This window comes from Pristiophorus japonicus, chromosome 18 (genome assembly GCF_044704955.1).
Source record: "Pristiophorus japonicus isolate sPriJap1 chromosome 18, sPriJap1.hap1, whole genome shotgun sequence".
In the NCBI taxonomy this organism is placed as follows: Eukaryota; Metazoa; Chordata; class Chondrichthyes; family Pristiophoridae; genus Pristiophorus; species Pristiophorus japonicus.
The window spans coordinates 9,243,646-9,261,150 of record NC_091994.1 but is presented as its reverse complement, the minus strand read 5'-3'; the positions used below and the strand labels follow the sequence as shown (position 1 = coordinate 9,261,150).

At 50.1% G+C, this 17,505-nt stretch overlaps 1 pseudogene; it reads right to left on the bottom strand.

Annotated features, from left to right (window-relative positions):
• Positions 1 to 14,910: 14,910 nt before the first annotated feature.
• On the bottom strand, positions 14,911 to 15,149 carry LOC139229483 (U2 spliceosomal RNA; annotated as a pseudogene).
• Between the last annotated feature and the right edge of the window lie 2,356 nt (positions 15,150 to 17,505).

Sequence of the window (17,505 nt, the reverse complement as noted above, 5' to 3'; positions counted from 1 at the left end):
TCCCATCAGAGATGTCCGATTGTCATCCGATGAATATTTAAGAGCTCCCCCGAGTGAATGGGGACTACGAGCGCCCACAATTCTCTTGCTGTGATTGTGGGGGTTCCTGGCATCGTGATTTAATGATGAAATGAAAGTGAAAAATCACATTGCCAGGGATTGCCACACAGTCACAGGCACGGCCGCTGTTACTGAGAAATCTGACAGCTAAAGATTAGCCTTTGAGGAGTAATGGCTTCCTGTTTTGTGAGTCACAGAGGCTGAGGTCATTAGTTTGTTGTTGCTGTAGTCCAACTCCCAGGGTTAAACTAAGCAATTTAAAATTTTTAAAAATATATCAAAAGATTGGATGCTGTAACAGTGTGAGAGTCGGGTCCGTATTGTGGATGGAGAAGATCAAATTATCTCCCAGGTCAGAGGAGGAAGTATAAAATCAAACTGGATCTAAAAAAATATTGTTCCTTTAAAGTTGGTGCGGAAATCCTAATCGCCATTCGCGGAGCCTAAGGTGTTGACCAACTCACACAATAAAAAGAGATGCAATAGTCGTTGAGCTGTTCCGAGGTGCGAATAACTGGAAATCCTGCACCCCCAACTGGGCAGCCCCTCACCCACTGACCAACTGGGCAGCCCCTCACCCACTGACCAACTGGGCGGCCCCTCACCCACTGACCAACTGGGTGGCTCCTCACCCACTGACCAACTGGGCAGCCCCACAGCCACGGACCAGCGGGACAGCCCCTCACCCACTAACCAATGGGTCAGCCCCTCACCCACTGACCAATGGGGCAGCCCCTCACCCACTGACCAATGGGTCCCCCTCACCCACTGACAATGGGGCAGCCCCTCACCCACTGACCAATGGGTCAGCCCCTCACCCACTGACCAATGGGTCCCCCTCACCCACTGACCAATGGGGCAGCCCCTCACCCACTAACCAATGGGTCAGCCCCTCACCCACTGACCAATGGGGCAGCCCCTCACCCACTGACCAATGGGGCAGCCCCTCACCCACTGACCAATGGGTCAGCCCCTCACCCACTGACCAATGGGGCAGCCCCATGCGCACTGACCAATGGGGTAGCCCCTCACCCACTGACCAATGGGGCAGCCCCTCACCCACTGACCAACTGGGCAGCCCCTCACCCACTGACCAACTGGGCAGCCCCTCACCCACTGACCAACTGGGCAGCCCCTCACCCACTGACCAACTGGGCAGCCCCTCACCCACTGACCAACTGGGCGGCCCCTTACCCACTGACCGACAGGGCAGCCCCTCACCCACTGACCAACTGGATGGCCCCTCACCCACTGACCGACAGGGCGGCCCCACAGCCACGGACCAGCGGGACAGCCCCTCACCCACTGACCAATGGGTCAGCCCCTCACCCACTGACCAATGGGGCAGCCCCTCACCCACTGACCAATGGGGCAGCCCCTCACCCACTGACCAATGGGGCAGCCCCTCACCCACTGACCAACGGGGCAGCCCCTCACCCACTGACAATGGGGCAGCCCCATGCCCACTGACCAACTGGACAACCCCATGGCCACTGACCAACTGGGCAGCCCCATGCCCACTGACCAACTGGACAGCCCCACTCCCACTGACCAACTGGACAGCCCCACGCCCACTGACCAACTGGACAGCCCCACTCCCACTGACCAACTGGACAGCGTCACACCGTACGTATCTGGAGCAGCAAGTCTACTTACGGCCACAGGTGACTGCCAGACCATACTTGAGCCCTGCCAATCGATAACCCTGCTCCTGGTGTGAACCCTTGTCAGAAATGAGGTGGTTCTAAGGCTGACACGTTCCCGTGATAAGGACGGGAACTGAATTAAAAACCCGGGCTCCTCCTGAACACCCAAATCGGGCCTGGTTCTGGTTGTTTCAGGTTCTGAGCAGTAATGTCTTTAACAGAATAAAAAGCACGTGGCTGGAAGGATTGGGCGGTGCGTGTGAGGGTTTGAATCCAGCCCCGGGATAATGGGATTGAAGGCTCCTCTATTCTATTGGCCGGCTGCAATTAGCAATCTCACTCTGACGAGGCATTGGACAACTGCAAAGAGGAATAGATAAATATCACACTGCGTGCTGTCATGAGTATGTGGCTAAGTTCTGTAGCTTGGGCAGAATAGAGGGGAGCTTTACTCTGCATCTAACTGCGTTTAGTGTGCTTAGCTTCAGCAACCGTTGTTTGATGGGCCAGCGGTCCCTCTTCTGATTCATCGATCTGGATTCCCAGAGACCGTCCGCTTTAGACTGGCGCAGAACTTGGCTATATGGAGAGCAGTGCCTTCTATGAAATCCTGTTCACAGTGGCTAAGTTCGGTTCCTCTGAAGATGAAGCTCACTTTTATACGGCCATCAGTACGTTTCGCTATCGGAGTGTGTTTCAGCAGTAGGAAAACATCCCAAGCATTCCACAGGAGCGTTATCAAACACAATTTGGCACCTGGGTTTATCTCTAGAGGTGTAGAATTGAAAAGTAGGGAAGTTATGCTGAACCTGTATCGAACCTTGGTTAGACCACACTTGGAGCACTGCGTACAGTTCTGGTCGCCATATCATAAAAAGGATATAGAGGCACTGGAGAGGGTGCAGAGAAGGTTTACAAGGATGATACCAGAAATGCGAGGGTATACACATCAGGAAACGATGAACAGCCTGGGTCTCTTTTCTCTTGAAAAAGGAAGGCTGAAGGGTGACCTAATAGAGGTCTTTAAAATGATGAAAGGTTTTGATCGAGTGGAAACAGAGAGAATGTTTCCACTTGTGGGGAAGAGCATAACTAGAGGCCATCAATACAAGATAGTCACCAAGAAATCCAATGGGGAATTCAGAAGAAACTTCTTTACCCAGAGAGTGGTGAGAATGTGGAACTTGCTACCACAGGGAGGGGTTGAGGCGAATAGTATCGATGCATTTAAGGGGAGGCTAGACAAGCACCTGAGGGAGAAGGGAACAGAGGGTTATGCTGATAGATTTAGGTGAGGAAAGACGGGAGGAGGCTCGAGTGGAGCATAAACGCCGGCATGGACTGGTTGGAATGAATGGCCTGTTTCTGTGCCGTATACCCGATGTAATCCTATGTAAAACCATGCACATATATTAGGACAGGTGACCACAAGCTTGGTCAAAGAGGTAGGATTCAAGGAGCGAGTTAAAGGAGGAGAGAGAGGTCGAGGATTGGAGAGGTTTAGGGAGGGAACTCCAAAGCTTGGGGCCTGAACAGCTGAAAGCATGGCCACCATTTATTCACTCATGGGATGTGGCCATCGCTGGCAAGGCCAGCATTTATTGCCCATTCCTAACTGCCCTTGAGAAGGTGGTGGTGAGCCGCCTTCTTGAACTGCTGCAGTCCGTGTGGTGAAGGTACTCCCAAAGTGCTGACTTTGTCGTAGTGGTTTGGTACAACTGAGTGGCCATTTCAGAGGGCAGTTAAGAGTCAACCACATCCCTGTGGGTGTGGAGTCACATATAGACCAGATCATGTAAGGACGGCAGATTTCCTTCGCTAAAAGACATTCATGAACCAGATGGTTTAAAATCATGGATATGCAAGAGGCTAGAATTGGAGGAGCACAGAGATCTCGGCGGGTTGTAGGGTTGGAGGAGGTCACAGAGATAGGGAGGGGTGAGGCCATAGAGGGATTTGAACACGAGGCTCAGAATTTTATAATCGAGGCGTTGCCGGACCGGGAACCAATGTAGGTCAGCGAGCACAGGAGTGGTGAGTGAACGGGACTTGGTGCGAGTTCGGACACGGACAACTGAGTTTTGGATGAGCTCAAGTTTACGGAGGGTGTAAAGTGGGAGAGTGGCCAGGGGAGCCTTAGAATAGTCGAGTCTGGAGGTAGCAAGGGCACGGATGAGGGTTTCAGCAGCAGATGGGATGAGGCAGGGGTGGAGATGGGTGATTTTATGGAGGTCTTGGTGATGGAGAGGATATGAAAGAAAGAAAAGAAAGACACATTTATATAGCGCCTTTCATGACCACTGGACATCTCAAAGCGCTTTACAGTCAATTAAGTACTTTTGGAGTGTAGTCACTGTTGCAATGTGGGGTCAGAAGCTCGGCTCAGGGTCCAATAGGCTGCTGAGGTTGCGAACAGTCTGGCTCCGCCTCAAACAGTGGCCAGTCAGGGGGATGGAGTCGGTGGCTGAGGAATGGAGTTTATGGCGGGGCGTCATGTAATAAAACAACAGTGGGACAGGCTCGAGGGGCTGAATGGCCTGCTCCTGGTCCTGTGCAACCAAATTGTAGTAATACATCCGACCAGATGGTAGCAGCCCTGCGCGGAAAGCACGTAATCGGCCCGCTGACACGCGGAGTGGGCCTGGTCTCAGTGGCGGAGAGCTGTCGGAGAAACAGGCTGTGACCTCCTGTGCCTACTGAGCTGATATCAGTGAGTTTGTGAAGTACTGGCTCAGTTCAGCAGGAACTGGAGTTGGGCCTAACACGATCCTGCGGGGGATTCATCATCATCATCATCATAGGCAGTCCCTCAAACGAGGATGACTTGCTTCCACAAGAGTTCACAGATGTTTCAATGAAGGACCCGATATTCCAGGGGCAAAGTGTGTTTAAAAGACAAGCCTGAAGGCTCTGTGTTGCAATGCGTGGAGTATTCGTAATAAGGTGGATGAATTAACTGTGCAGGCAGCAATTAACGAATATAATATAATTGGCATCACGGAGACATGGCTCCAGGGAGACCAAGGCTGGGAACTCAACATCCAGGGGTATTCAACATCCAGGAAGGATAGAAAGAAAGGAAAAGGAGGTGGGATGGCATTGCTGGTTAAAGAGGAACTTAACTCAATATTAAGAAAGGACATTAGCTTGGATGATGTGGAATCGGTATGGGTGGAACTATGGAATACCAAAGGGCAGAATACGCTAGTGGGAGTTGTGTACAGACCACCAAACAGTAGTAGTGAGGTTGGGGACAGCATCGAACAAGAAATTAGGGATGCGTGCAACAAAGGTACAGCAGTTATCATGGGCGACTTTAATCTACATATAGATTGGGCTAGCCAAACTGGTAGCAATGCAGTGGGGGAGGATTTCCTGGAGTGTATTAGGGATGGTTTTCTAGATCACTATGTCGAGGAACCAACTAGAGAGCTGGCCATCCTAGACTGGGTGATGTGTAATGAGAAAAGACTAATTTGCAATCTTGTTGTGTGAGGCCCCTTAGGGAAGAGTGACCATAATATGGTAGAATTCTTTATTAAGATGGAGAGTGACACAGTTAATTCAGAGACTAGGGTCCTGAACTTCAGGAAAGGTAACTTCGATGGTATGAGACGTGAATTGGCTAGAATAGATGGCGAATGATACTTAAAGTGTTGACGGTGGATAGGCAATGGCAAACATTTAACGATCACATGGATGAACTTCAGCAATTGTATATCCCTGTCTGGAGTAAAAATAAAACTGGGAAGGTGGCTCAATTGTGGTTAACAAGGGAAATTAAGGATAGTGTTAAATCCAAGGAAGAGACATATAAATTGGCCAGAAAAAGCAGCAAACCTGGGAGAAATTTAGAATCCAGCAAAGTGTTTAATTAAGGGGGGGGGGGGGGAAATAGAGTATGAGAGGAAGCTTGCTGGGAACATAAAAACTGACTGCAAAAGCTTCTATAGATATGTGAAGAGAAAAAGATTAGTGAAGACAAACGTAGGTCCCTTGCAGTCAGATTCAGGTTAATTTATAATGGGGAACAAAGAAATGGCAGACCAGTTGAACAAATACTTTGGTTCTGTCTTCACGAAGGAAGACACAAATAAACTTCCGGAAATACTAGGGGACCGAGGGTCTAGTGAGAAGGAGGAACTGAAGGAAATCCTAATTAGGCAGGAAATTGTGATAGAGAAATTGATGGGATTGAAGGCCGATAAATCCCTGGGACCTGATAGTCTGCATCCCAGACTACTTAAGGAAGTGGCCCTAGAAATAGTGGATGCATTGGTGATCATTTTCCAACAGTCTATCGACTCTGGATCAGTTCCTATGGATTGGAGGGTAGCTAATGTAAAACCACGTTTTAAGAAAGGAGGGAGAGAGAAAACGGGTAATTATAGACCGGTGAGCTAGTGGAGAAAATGTTGGGATCAATTATTAAAGATGAAATAGCAGCGCATTTGGAAAGCAGTGACAGGATCGGTCCAAGTCAGTATGGATTTATGAAAGGGAAATCATGCTTGACAAATCTAGAATTTTTTGAGGATGTAACTGGCAGAGTGGACAAGGGAGAACAATGAATGTGGTGTATTTGGACTTTCAAAAGGCTTTTGAGAAGGTCCCACACAAGAGATTGGTGTGCAAAATTAAAGCACATGGTATTGGGGGTAATGTACTGACATGGATAGAGAACTGGTTGGCAGACAGGAAGCAGAGAGTCGGGATAAACGGGTCCTTTTCAGAGTGGCAGGCAGTGACTAGTGGAGTGCCGCAGGGCTCAGTGCTGGGACCCCAGCTCTTTACAATATATATTAATGATTTAGATGATGGAATTGAGTGTAATATCTCCAAGTTTGCAGATGACACTAAGCTGGGTGGTGGTGTGAGCTATGAGGAGGACGCTGAGAGGCTGCAGGATGACTTGGACAGGTTAGGTGAGTAGGCAAACGCATGGCAGATGCAATATAATGTGGATAAATGTGAGGTTATCCACTTCAGTGGAAAAAACATGAAGGCAGAATATTATCTGAATGGTGGCAGATTAGGAAAAGGGGAGGTGCAACGAGACCAGGGTGTCATGGTTCATCAGTCATTGAAAGTTGGCATGCAGGTACAGCAGGTGGTGAAGAAGGCAAATGGTATGTTGGCCTTCATAGCCATGGGATTTGAGTGAGGCCTTACTGCAGTTGTACAGGGCCTTGGTGAGACCTCACCTGGAATATTGTGCTCAGTTTTGGTCTCCTAATCTGAGGAAGGACGTTCTTGCTATTGAGGGAGTGCTGCGAAGGTTCACCAGTCTGATTCCCGGGATTGCAGGACTGACATATGAGGAGAGACTGGATCGACTGGGCCTGTATTCACTGGAGTTTAGAAGGATGCGAGGGGATCTCATAGAAACATATAAAATTCTGACAGGACTGGACAGGTTAGATGCAGGAAGAATGTTCCCAATGATGGGGAAGTCCAGAACCAGGGGACATAGTCTTAGGATAAGGGGTAAGCCATTTAGGACTGAGATGAGGAGAAACTTCTTCACTCAGAGAATTCCCTACTGCTGAGAGTTGTTGATGCCAGTTCATTGGATATATTCAAGAGAGAGTTAGATATGGCCCTTACGGCTAAAGGGATCAAGGGGTAAGGAGAGAAAGCAGGAAAGGGGTACTGAGGCACATCAGCCACCACACGGGCTTAACAGAGCTAGGCCTTTATCCAGTGGCAAGGGTTGACCAGGACGACTGGAGACTTGCTCTGCTGCACAGACCTAGTGCGCACACATATCGCAGTGTGGGCTGGCCCGTGCTGTCCCTGGGCTCTCAGCTCTTCTGGGCCCCGTACCCTCATTTGCCGCACCTTGCCACTTCGTAGTGTAACATACGGAATAGCCTTTATTGACACCTAGGTTGAGAGATCAATCCAACCCGGATCAGAGAGTGGCTTTTCGGTTTCTCTATCTTTCGAACCCTCTGAATGACGATTAAAAACCATGCGACATCAGACACCACATTTTGACTATATCAAAGGTACATGTCGTAGAGAAGACCACATGGCGTATCAATTCCCAAATCCTTTGAAGACAGTCTATTCACTTAGCATGTGAATGGAAGATCGTGTGTTTTTACAGCACCCGCCGCTGTCTCAGGGTGACCTTCGCAGTCAATGAATTCCTTTTTGTTTCTTGAAACGTGGTCACTTTTTGGTAGGTCAAGTATATAAATAAAAGTTATTGTTGTAGGTCAATGCGATAGCTCATTTGCAATAAGCACGGTCGCAGAACCTGCAAATGCGATGATTGACCAGTGAATCTGTTTATAGTGATGTTGGTTGGAGGAGCTGTGCTGGTCAGGACATTGGGAGATATACCTTGGCCAGACCAGGACATTGGGAGAAAGAAGAAAGACTTGCATTTATATAGCGCCTTTCACGACCACCGGGCGCCTCAAAGCGCTTTATAGCCAATGAAGTACATTCTGAAGTGTAGTCACTTGTAATGTAGGAAACGCGGCAGCCAATTTGTGCACAGCAAGCTCCCACAGACAGCAATGTGATAAATGACCAGATAATCTGTTTTTGTTATGTTGATTGAGGGATTAATATTGGCCAGGACACTGGGGAGAACTCCCCTGCTCTCCTTCAAAATAATGCCACGGGATCTTTTATGTCTACCTGGGAGAGCAGACGGGGCCTCGGTTTAGCGTCTCATCAGAAAGACGGCACCTCCGACAGTGCAGCACTCCCTCAGCACTACACTGGGAATGTCAGCTTGGATTTTTGTGCTCAAATCCCTGGAGAACTCCCTGGGCCAGACCAGGACACTGGGAGAATTCCCTGGGCCAGACCAGGACACTGGGAGAACTCCCTGGGCCAGACCAGGACACTGGGAGAACTCTCTGGGCCAGACCAGGACACTGGGAGAACTCTCTGGGCCAGACCAGGACACTGGGAGAACTCCCTGGGCCTGACCAGGACACTGGGAGAACTCCCTGGGCCAGACCAGGACACTGGGAGAATTCCCTGGGCCACACCAGGACACTGGGAGAACTCCCTGGGCCTGACCAGGACACTGGGAGAACTCCCTGGGCCAGACCAGGACACTGGGAGAATTCCCTGGGCCAGACCAGGACACTGGGAGAATTCCCTGGGCCAGACCAGGACACTGGGAGAACTCTCTGGGCCAGACCAGGACACTGGGAGAACTCCCTGTGTCTCTGGGTTGGCAGTTAATGGAGGATCAGGTTCGGCTTTGGTCAAACATCCTGTGGTCCCTCACTGTCTGGGCTGTGATGCTCCCTGTGTTGAATAGCCGGCTGACGTTTCCGTTAAGCCTCACACCTGAAGACTAGCTACCTAGGCCGTGGAAACCATACTCCAGCGTCAGCCAGACCGCCAGGAGAGGATAGCAGAGCAGATTTAAAACCGCAACCCAGAAAAGACAAACCATTGTTGAAAGGGAGGTTCTGAGTGGCTCACAGTGGCAGTGTAGCGGTGGGGTCCCTCTGCTGGGCATCCTGGGGAATTACACGGGGCTGGAGGGTGATGGTTGAGCATCCTTCTGTCTCTAAGGGGCCTAAATTGATGAACTTGCCGCCCACTGCCACCGACATCCCTCTGCTCGCACTGCCCAGTGCCACTTTCAAGGTGGCCTGGAGCAAGCGGGAGGGGAGAGCCGCCGGGAAGTGCCAGATTGGTGCGGGCGGGAGTCGGTGGTGGACCACTGCATGGAGGCTGCTCTGTCCCCAACGCTAAGCGTGAAGATGGTTCGTGACTTCTTAAAAAATGTATTTCTTTACAGGGACTTACCTGGATGGGGGTCCTCTGAAGGTCGTCAGATGGGTTTTTGTTTGTAATGATTTTTATTTTTAGGTGTTCGACCCTCCGTGGGCCCCGACTCCATCCTCGGCGGCACTTGGGGCGGCAAGCGCCTCTGCCGCCGAGAACGAGAGCTCCCGCCGGCCGCCGCCCGGATTGGCTGCGTACTTTGCCGCCCGCCGAGCTTCGAGGGACCTTGCTGATGAAAACCCCGCTCAAAGAACCGTCAAGGAGCTCGGCGGCCATCGGCGGTCCGTGGGGGGCCTTCACTAAATTCGGGGCCCTAAATCTTTGAGTAAAGCAGGTGGGCGGGCCATTGCTTTCCTCACGACGGAAAAGCTGCCATAACGGTTTGGGCCTAGAGATAGGGGCTAATCCCCGGTCCTGAATGGTGAGGCCCGAGGAGCCCACACTGGTTGGACGTAGCCCTGGAGGTTCCGTCACATGACCTCCCACCGCTAACCCCTGCGCACCCCCCCCCCCTCCTCCACACTCTCGCCATTGGCTACCCGCCTCGCCTATCCATGGGACTCTTCATCACCCTGCAAACGGCCTTTATTCCCATCTCCAATACTTGTATAACTATTAAACAAAAGGGCTCAAAGAAAATGAATTTGAAAGCGTCCCGGAGATCAACCTTCAATTCCTGGGAACTCCGGGGCAATCCTGGAGGGCCAATAGGCCTCGGGCTGGATTTATATCGAGCTGTTGGTGAATCGTGACTAATGATCGGGCATCCGCAGATGTCGTAGCGGCCCACGGTTAAATGAAGGCTCTCCTGTCCCATCCGGCTCCACCTTTGGGTAAACATCAGAACATAAGAAATAGGAGCAGGAGTCGGCCATTCGGCCCCTCGAGCCTGCTCCACCATTCAATAAGATCACGGCTGATCTGATCCGGGACTCAGCTCCACTTCCCCATAACCCTTGACTCCCGTATTATTCAGAAATCTGTCCATCTCCACATTAAGTATATTCAATGACCCAGCCTCCACAGCGCTCTGGGGCGGAGAATTCCAAAGATTCACGACCCTCTGAGAAAAGAAATTCTTCCCCATCTCCGTTCTAAATGGGCGACCCCTTATTTTGAAACTATGTCCCCTAGTTCTAGACTCCCCCACGAGGGGAAACATCCTCTCTGCAACTACCCTGTCAAGCCCCCTCAGAATCTTATCTGTTTCAATAAGATCACCTCTCATTCTTCTAAACTCCAATGAGTATAAACTCCAATGAGTAAATCTGGTGGGGGGAGGGTCCTTCCTGCCAACTAGTGTGCCACCTTGTGTAATGTGTGCACCTGTGACTATGCTCACAGGTTTGTAGAGATTTTTGAAGAGGTGGGCACCGGAGGGACTGGAGCGCGTCATCACCTCCGGCAACCAAATTTTAATTTGATTTTATATGTTTAAAGTTTAATTTGTTTATTGTACCGGTTTTAGTGCCCCCCCTCCCCCTTTTAGCCAGGGGGCACATGTATAATTTGTGTTTTAGTGCCCTCAAAAAAAAATAACAAGGGGGCACTTGTTGAAAGTGTTTGATGTGTCTCCCCTTTAATCAGGGGGCACTTGTTTTTTCTGTTTACAACAAAATAGTTGTAGAGATTTTAGAAGAGGTGGGCGCCGGAGGGACTGGAGTGCATCATCACCCCCGGCAACCAAATTTTTATTTGAACCATCATTATTAAAAGTACATTTGTTTAACTTGTCGGTTTTAGTGCCCCTTTAATAAGGGGGTACTTGATCTTTTCTTTTACTAAAATAGTGGAGCTGTTGAGTTTGGAATGGCTTAGTCAGTCACGTGATGTTCGCTAGGCTCCATAAAACCCCAGCCAGTTGGGTTTAGGAGATCCACGATGAGGCACGCGGTTGTGAGTCTGGTGGATGAACCTTTGCTAATAAACCAACGAGTTCTCAATAGCAATGTGTTGCTATGAATTCTCAAGCAAAGAGCCCACGAAGCAAATACATTACAACTCGTTCCGCACGAGTTCAGACACGGTCCATTATCTTTTCCACTCGAGTTCAAAGCGCTGTCAGATCACGGTGAGCGTTAATGAATCTCTAGAGCTACACACAGCACGTCCGTTTCAGCTGTAGTGGCAGATTTATGACCACGCGGGCCAAGGGTTAAATCGACAACACTTTGATTGCATTCAAAAATATTTATTCACAATTTTGCAAACTTGAGAACAATTGAGATGCAGTTTAAGACGGCAGAGCACAAATATGACTGGAATTGTGTGGTGCTATCAGTTCATTTTGCAGAGAGAATATACTCCAGTAACACTTCGACATGCTCTGCCAATACTTTGACATGCTCCATTAATGCTTTGACATCTTCCATTAATACCTTGACCTGCTCCACCAGTGCTCCAACCTCCACCCTTAATACATCAGTGCGACCCCATTAATAGCTCGAGAGACAGCCCCAGCACTTCAGGGAAAGTTGTGGCGTCCAGGAAAAGTTTGCCAAGTTGCTTTAAGTTGCACTGTGCTGTACAACACAGTGAAACCCTTCAACATCATAGGCGGTCCCTCGAAACGAGGATGACTTGCTTCCAAAAAAGGATGTTCCAATGCAGGACCTAATATTCCAGGTCGCCAACTACATTCTGAGGGATGGAAGTTGCCTGTGCGTGGATTTTTGCAATGTGTGGTGGCCGTTGCACACCAGCCACCACACGGGTTTGATAGAGCCAGGTCTTGGTCCAGTGGCAAGGGTTAACCAAAACGACTGGAGACCAGCTCTGCTGCACGGACCTAGTGCGCGCACACATATCGCAGTGTGGGCTGGCCCCATGCTGCCCCTGGGCCCCTGGCCCCAAACTCACGCCTCCCCTGGGCCCCGATCACATCTCTCTACACACACACACACACACACACACACACACAAACCCACACACTGGTAGATCAAACGCTGAGGACATAGTACCACGCGCGCTCCCCTGCTCTGGCACCCGTTAAGGTCTGTTGCGGTCATGGTGGATCCCTGCTTCACAACAAACGGTGGCACCCCATGATGTCGCATGTGTACCCCGTCCCTCAGAATACCGATGTTCTGTACTCGGTATATCGGTGCCGGTCATGGTGGCCCGCTCATCACCGGCATCCGAAGTACAACCCCCATTACCGTAGCATTGTACCGACCACAATCTACCGGGACTGGGTAAGCCTCTGAGGCAAGTCGGAGTTGGCATGGGCTCATGGAATCTTTGTACGGACTGAGCGCGGTGAGGTGTCCATGAAGGAATGCAGCCTTGTTGAAGGTCCTCCAAATTACTGCGTCCTTCATTCAGCAGCCAAGCACCGTACAACACACACAGGTCATTCCTTGCTGCCTGAGCTGAGGCATTCCGACCTTCTCGGATCAAACTGTTAATCGCTTGAGCTTGTGCCTCCAGCTCGGCTATGATCTCCTTCAAATGGATGGTCATAGCCTGATCTTTCCGTAGCTCCGACCCCTCTATCGCGTTACCTTCTCACAGTATCTTGTGCAACCGATCCCCTCAAGGTATTTACCTGCATTTGCAACTGAGCATCGTCCATACTGTTAACAATGGACGTGCCAGTGCTAAATGCTGTGGCTGTGTCGTTAAACAGCCTCCGCTTGTACATTTCCGAACCCCCGCGCTGACCTGAGGTCAGATCATACACACTGTTCCAATCCACGGCCACCGTAACTTAACTCATAGAACTTCCTAAACATTTCTTTAAGCAGAGCCTCGTAGTGCAGTTTTGGTCTCCTTACCTAAGAAAGGATATACTTGCCATGGAGGGAGTGCAGTGAAGGTTCACCAGACTGATTCCTGGGATGGCAGGACTGTCGTATGAGGAGAGATTGGGTCGACTAGGCCTGTATTCACTGGAGTTTAGAAAACTGAGAGGGGATCTCATTGAAACGTATAAAATTCTGACTGGGTTGGACAGACTGGATGCGGGGAGGATGTTTCCCCGGGGCTGGGAAGTCTAGAACAAGGGCTCACAGTCTCAGGATATGTGTAGGAAATTTAGGACCAAGATGAGGAGAAATGTTTTCACTCAGAGGGAGGTGAACCTGTGGAATTCTCTACCACAGAAGGTTGTGGAGGCCAAGTCACTGAATATATTTAAGAGGGAGATAGATAGATAGATAAATAGATAGATAGATGGATGGATGGATGGATGGATGGATGGATGGATGGATGGATGGATGGATGGATGGATGGATGGATGGATGGATGGATGGATGGATGGATGGATGGATGGATGGGTGGGTGGGTGGGTGGGTGGGTGGGTGGGTGGGTGGGTGGGTGGGTGGGTGGCTGGACGGATGGATGGAAACAAAATACATCAAGGGGAATGGGGAAAAAGTGGGAATATGGTGTTGAGATAGATGATCAGCCATGATCATATTGAATGGTGATGCAGACTCGAAGGGCCAAATGGCCTACTACTGCTCCTGTTTTCTATGTTTCTATGTTTGCAGCACGGAGAAGAGGCAATTTGGCCAGTCAAGCCTCCAATAACAACAACTTGTATTATGTAGCGCCTTTAACGTAGTAAAACAGTCGGGACTAGCACCAACCCATTCCTTGGCCCCAGGGTGGTGATGGGACATCTAATCTCCGTCTCCTGTACCGGTGGGGCTGTGGGAAGGGGCTCTACCTCGCGTGCTAGCAACTCCGTGGAATTTACTGTATCTGGAGGGTCTGGGATCACACAGGAGTCCATACTCCGTCCCCAACCGATCCCGGTCCCGGAGTCTTGTCGCCGTTGTGAAAACGCGACCGACACGCCCGTCGGGCAGACCCGTTCAGACCCCCACATACACACGTAAACTCCTACCTCTCCTTTCCACCATTTGTGCCAGCGCACGTCAATGCTCCCCTTCATCCCCATAATCTGACGGTACACATCGTTCCCCAGCCATTCCCAGTCCGCGGATCGATTGCCCTTATCTTGGCTCAATTTCCTGAGCCACCACCACCGTCCCAGGGGTATGTGTCCCGCGCACTGCAAGCATACGCGCCTCCCATCGGTCACCCTAAGCCGTGAGGCCATGACTTGCAGCTCAGGGAAGTATGGAAGCTTCGCCATACGCGAAACCCTTGCTGCTGGAACACTCAACCTGTGACACAGACACGATAAAGCAACCAAGGCTTTGCGTGCGCTTAACATAAAATGGGCACATTTGCACGTCCTCAGGTCAGGGGTCAATTTGGAAACGCCATGAAATCTCACAAAAAAGTTTTTTTTTAAATTATTTGTTTTCGGGATGCGGGCTGGCTAAGGCCAGCATTTATTTATTTATTTATTTTTCTTTTTTTCGTTGCCAATCTTTCCAATTCTTTGTCAAATCACAAACGCCAGAGGTCACCTTGCACACATCAAGGATCACTCTGCGCCAATGCTCTTAGCCAAAAGGCCTAGAGCCACTGCACCGTTCCTGGAAGTACTGCAATACCAGGTTCGTGCCATGGAGGTGGATGGGTCAGGCCCCCCACACACCTCCGTGGAGGTGGATGGGTCAATCCACCCCACCCACCTCCTATTTCCAAAAAGCATAGGAGAACCAACTTCCTGATCCAGGGAGAACCACTTTGGGGTCATGGTTACTCCCCTGTCAGGTCAGTTACGCATGATCTTAGCCAAAAGGCCGAGAAGGCTAAGGCCAGCATTTATTGCCCATCCCCCATTGCCCCTTGAGAAGGTGGTAGTGAGCCGCCTTCTTGAACCGCTGCAGTCCGTGTGGTGAAGGTGCTCCCACAGTGCTGTTAGGGAGGGAGTTCCAGGATTGTGACCCAGCCGCGTTTATTAGCCAGCAACCTCACACACTACACAATGAATGAGGGAAAACAAATTATGAAATGACGAATTTTAAAACACACCTGCGTTCAGTTAGCTTGACATCGAAGGATTGCCATGCAAATGGGTAGACTAGAACAGCACAATATTCATCAGTGACTCACATTTCTGAACATAAGAAATAGGAGCAGGAGTAGGACATTTGACCCCTGCTCCGCCATTTAATAAGATCATGGCTGATCTGATCATGGACTCAACTCCATTTCCCTCCCCAATAAGCCTTTATTCCCTTAACGCTCAAAAATCTGTCTATCTCCGCCTTAAATATTTAATGACCCAGCCTCCACAGCTCTCTGGGGTAGAGAATCCACAGATTTACAATTGTCTGAGAGAAGAAATTCCTCCTCATCTCAGTTTTAAATGGGCGGCCCCTTATTCTGAGACTATGTTCCCTTGTTTTAGGTTCCCCTGAGTGGAAGTATCCTCTCTGCATCCAACTTGTCGAGCTCTCTCATTATCTGATACGTTTCGATAAGATCATCTCTCATTCTTCTGAACTCCAATGAGTATAGGCCCAACCTACTCAACCTATCTTCATAAGTCAGCCCCCCACATCTCCGGAATCACAGCCATATTTGCATCCACTGATGCAAATTAAGATACATTCTGTTGATTTTTCAGCATCCGTGCCAGAAATAAACATATAAACTCGGGATTTGGGGTAGTGTCGAGCCCAGAGGAAGAGAAAGTCTGTTCGGAGTCTCGAAGTGAAACGGGTTTGTGGCAATTTTAATCTTCTAACGAACAACCATCACAGAATTACACAGAATGTACAGCACAGCAACAGGCCATTGGGCCCAACAGGTCCGTGCTGGTGTTTATGCTCCACACAAGCCTCCTCCCTCCCCTCTTCATCTCGCCCTATCAGCCCCTCCTTCTATTCCTTTCCCCTCATGTGTTTATACAGCTGCCCCTTAAAGGTGCCAGTCAGTGGAACTTAACATATTTATGCCGTGGCATAGGTTGGACTGATGTCTCCGGCGCTGCATATGTGAGACTTAGAACGCTTGGAGAATCTAGAATTGCTTTCCATCTCATACGGTCTCATCCTCCCTTCCCAGGCCAATGTTTAACTGACGTGTCTTTTATTGGTCGGGCCGCCTATTTTAAGGGATAAAGAGAGAGAAATTCGGTTGGACAGCGCTACAGGGGCGCTGGAGGGTTTGTAGCCGCGAGCACCAGCATTAGTGCCACTCGGCAAATTGGGTGTGCCGATACCGGCGGCCCTGAGGAGCATCGCGCCGGTGTGCAACGCCCCCAGTATCGACACGGATGCTAAATCTGGTTTGCGCGGCGCCCCGTAGCGCCCCCTAGTGACCCCGCCAGAGAAAGCTGGCGTGCAGAGCTGTCCCGGTGGCGTTGAGGGAAGGAACGACTGCACGAGGTAAGTGCGAGTGATTATATATTTTCTTCTTTTAGTGATTTAACTTTATCTGGGGTGAAGTGAGTGAAGTACAGGGAATGTGATTCGAAGCTACGAAACCGGCCCTTTAGCAACGAGGCTATTCAGTTGCTCACCCGGTACAACACCCTATGATCAGTGTGGAACGCCTCCCTTAGCGCTGCGCCCCACTGTCAGGGCACAAACACCGAACGTTGTGGCTCCCGTCACTAACCATCTTCTAACGCGAAATTGAGCGACCGCCCGACATTAACGCCTTAAAAACCCTCCGACCGAATTTCCATCCCAGAGTGCCGCAACCATCAAGCAACCCATCATTAAAACAAAAAGATTTGTTCAATCTTTATCAAGCAAATATGTGAGGTCATTTGGCAAATCGGCACTCCTTGGAATCGCACAGCACAGAGGGAGGCCATTCGGCCCATCGTGCCTGTAGCGGCTCTTTCAGCGAGCTGTGCAATTAATCCCAATCCCTCCCCCCCCCCCCCCCCCCCCCCCACTGCTCTTCCCCCATAGCCCCACAATTTTCTCCCCTTCGAAGTATTTATCCAGTTCCCTTCTGAAAGCGCTTCTCGAATTATTTCTGCCAAACACCCGGGCGTGGTAACGCACTTTGTGTCAAAACATGTTATGATGCAAGAAGAAAATTGCAACACCCACACGCAGCATCAGTCGTGACCAGAAGGCTCTGGGTGCTTTCAAGACAGCGAGCAATCGATTTTTGTTGGGCTTCAAGGGATTATGGAGCAAAGGCGGGT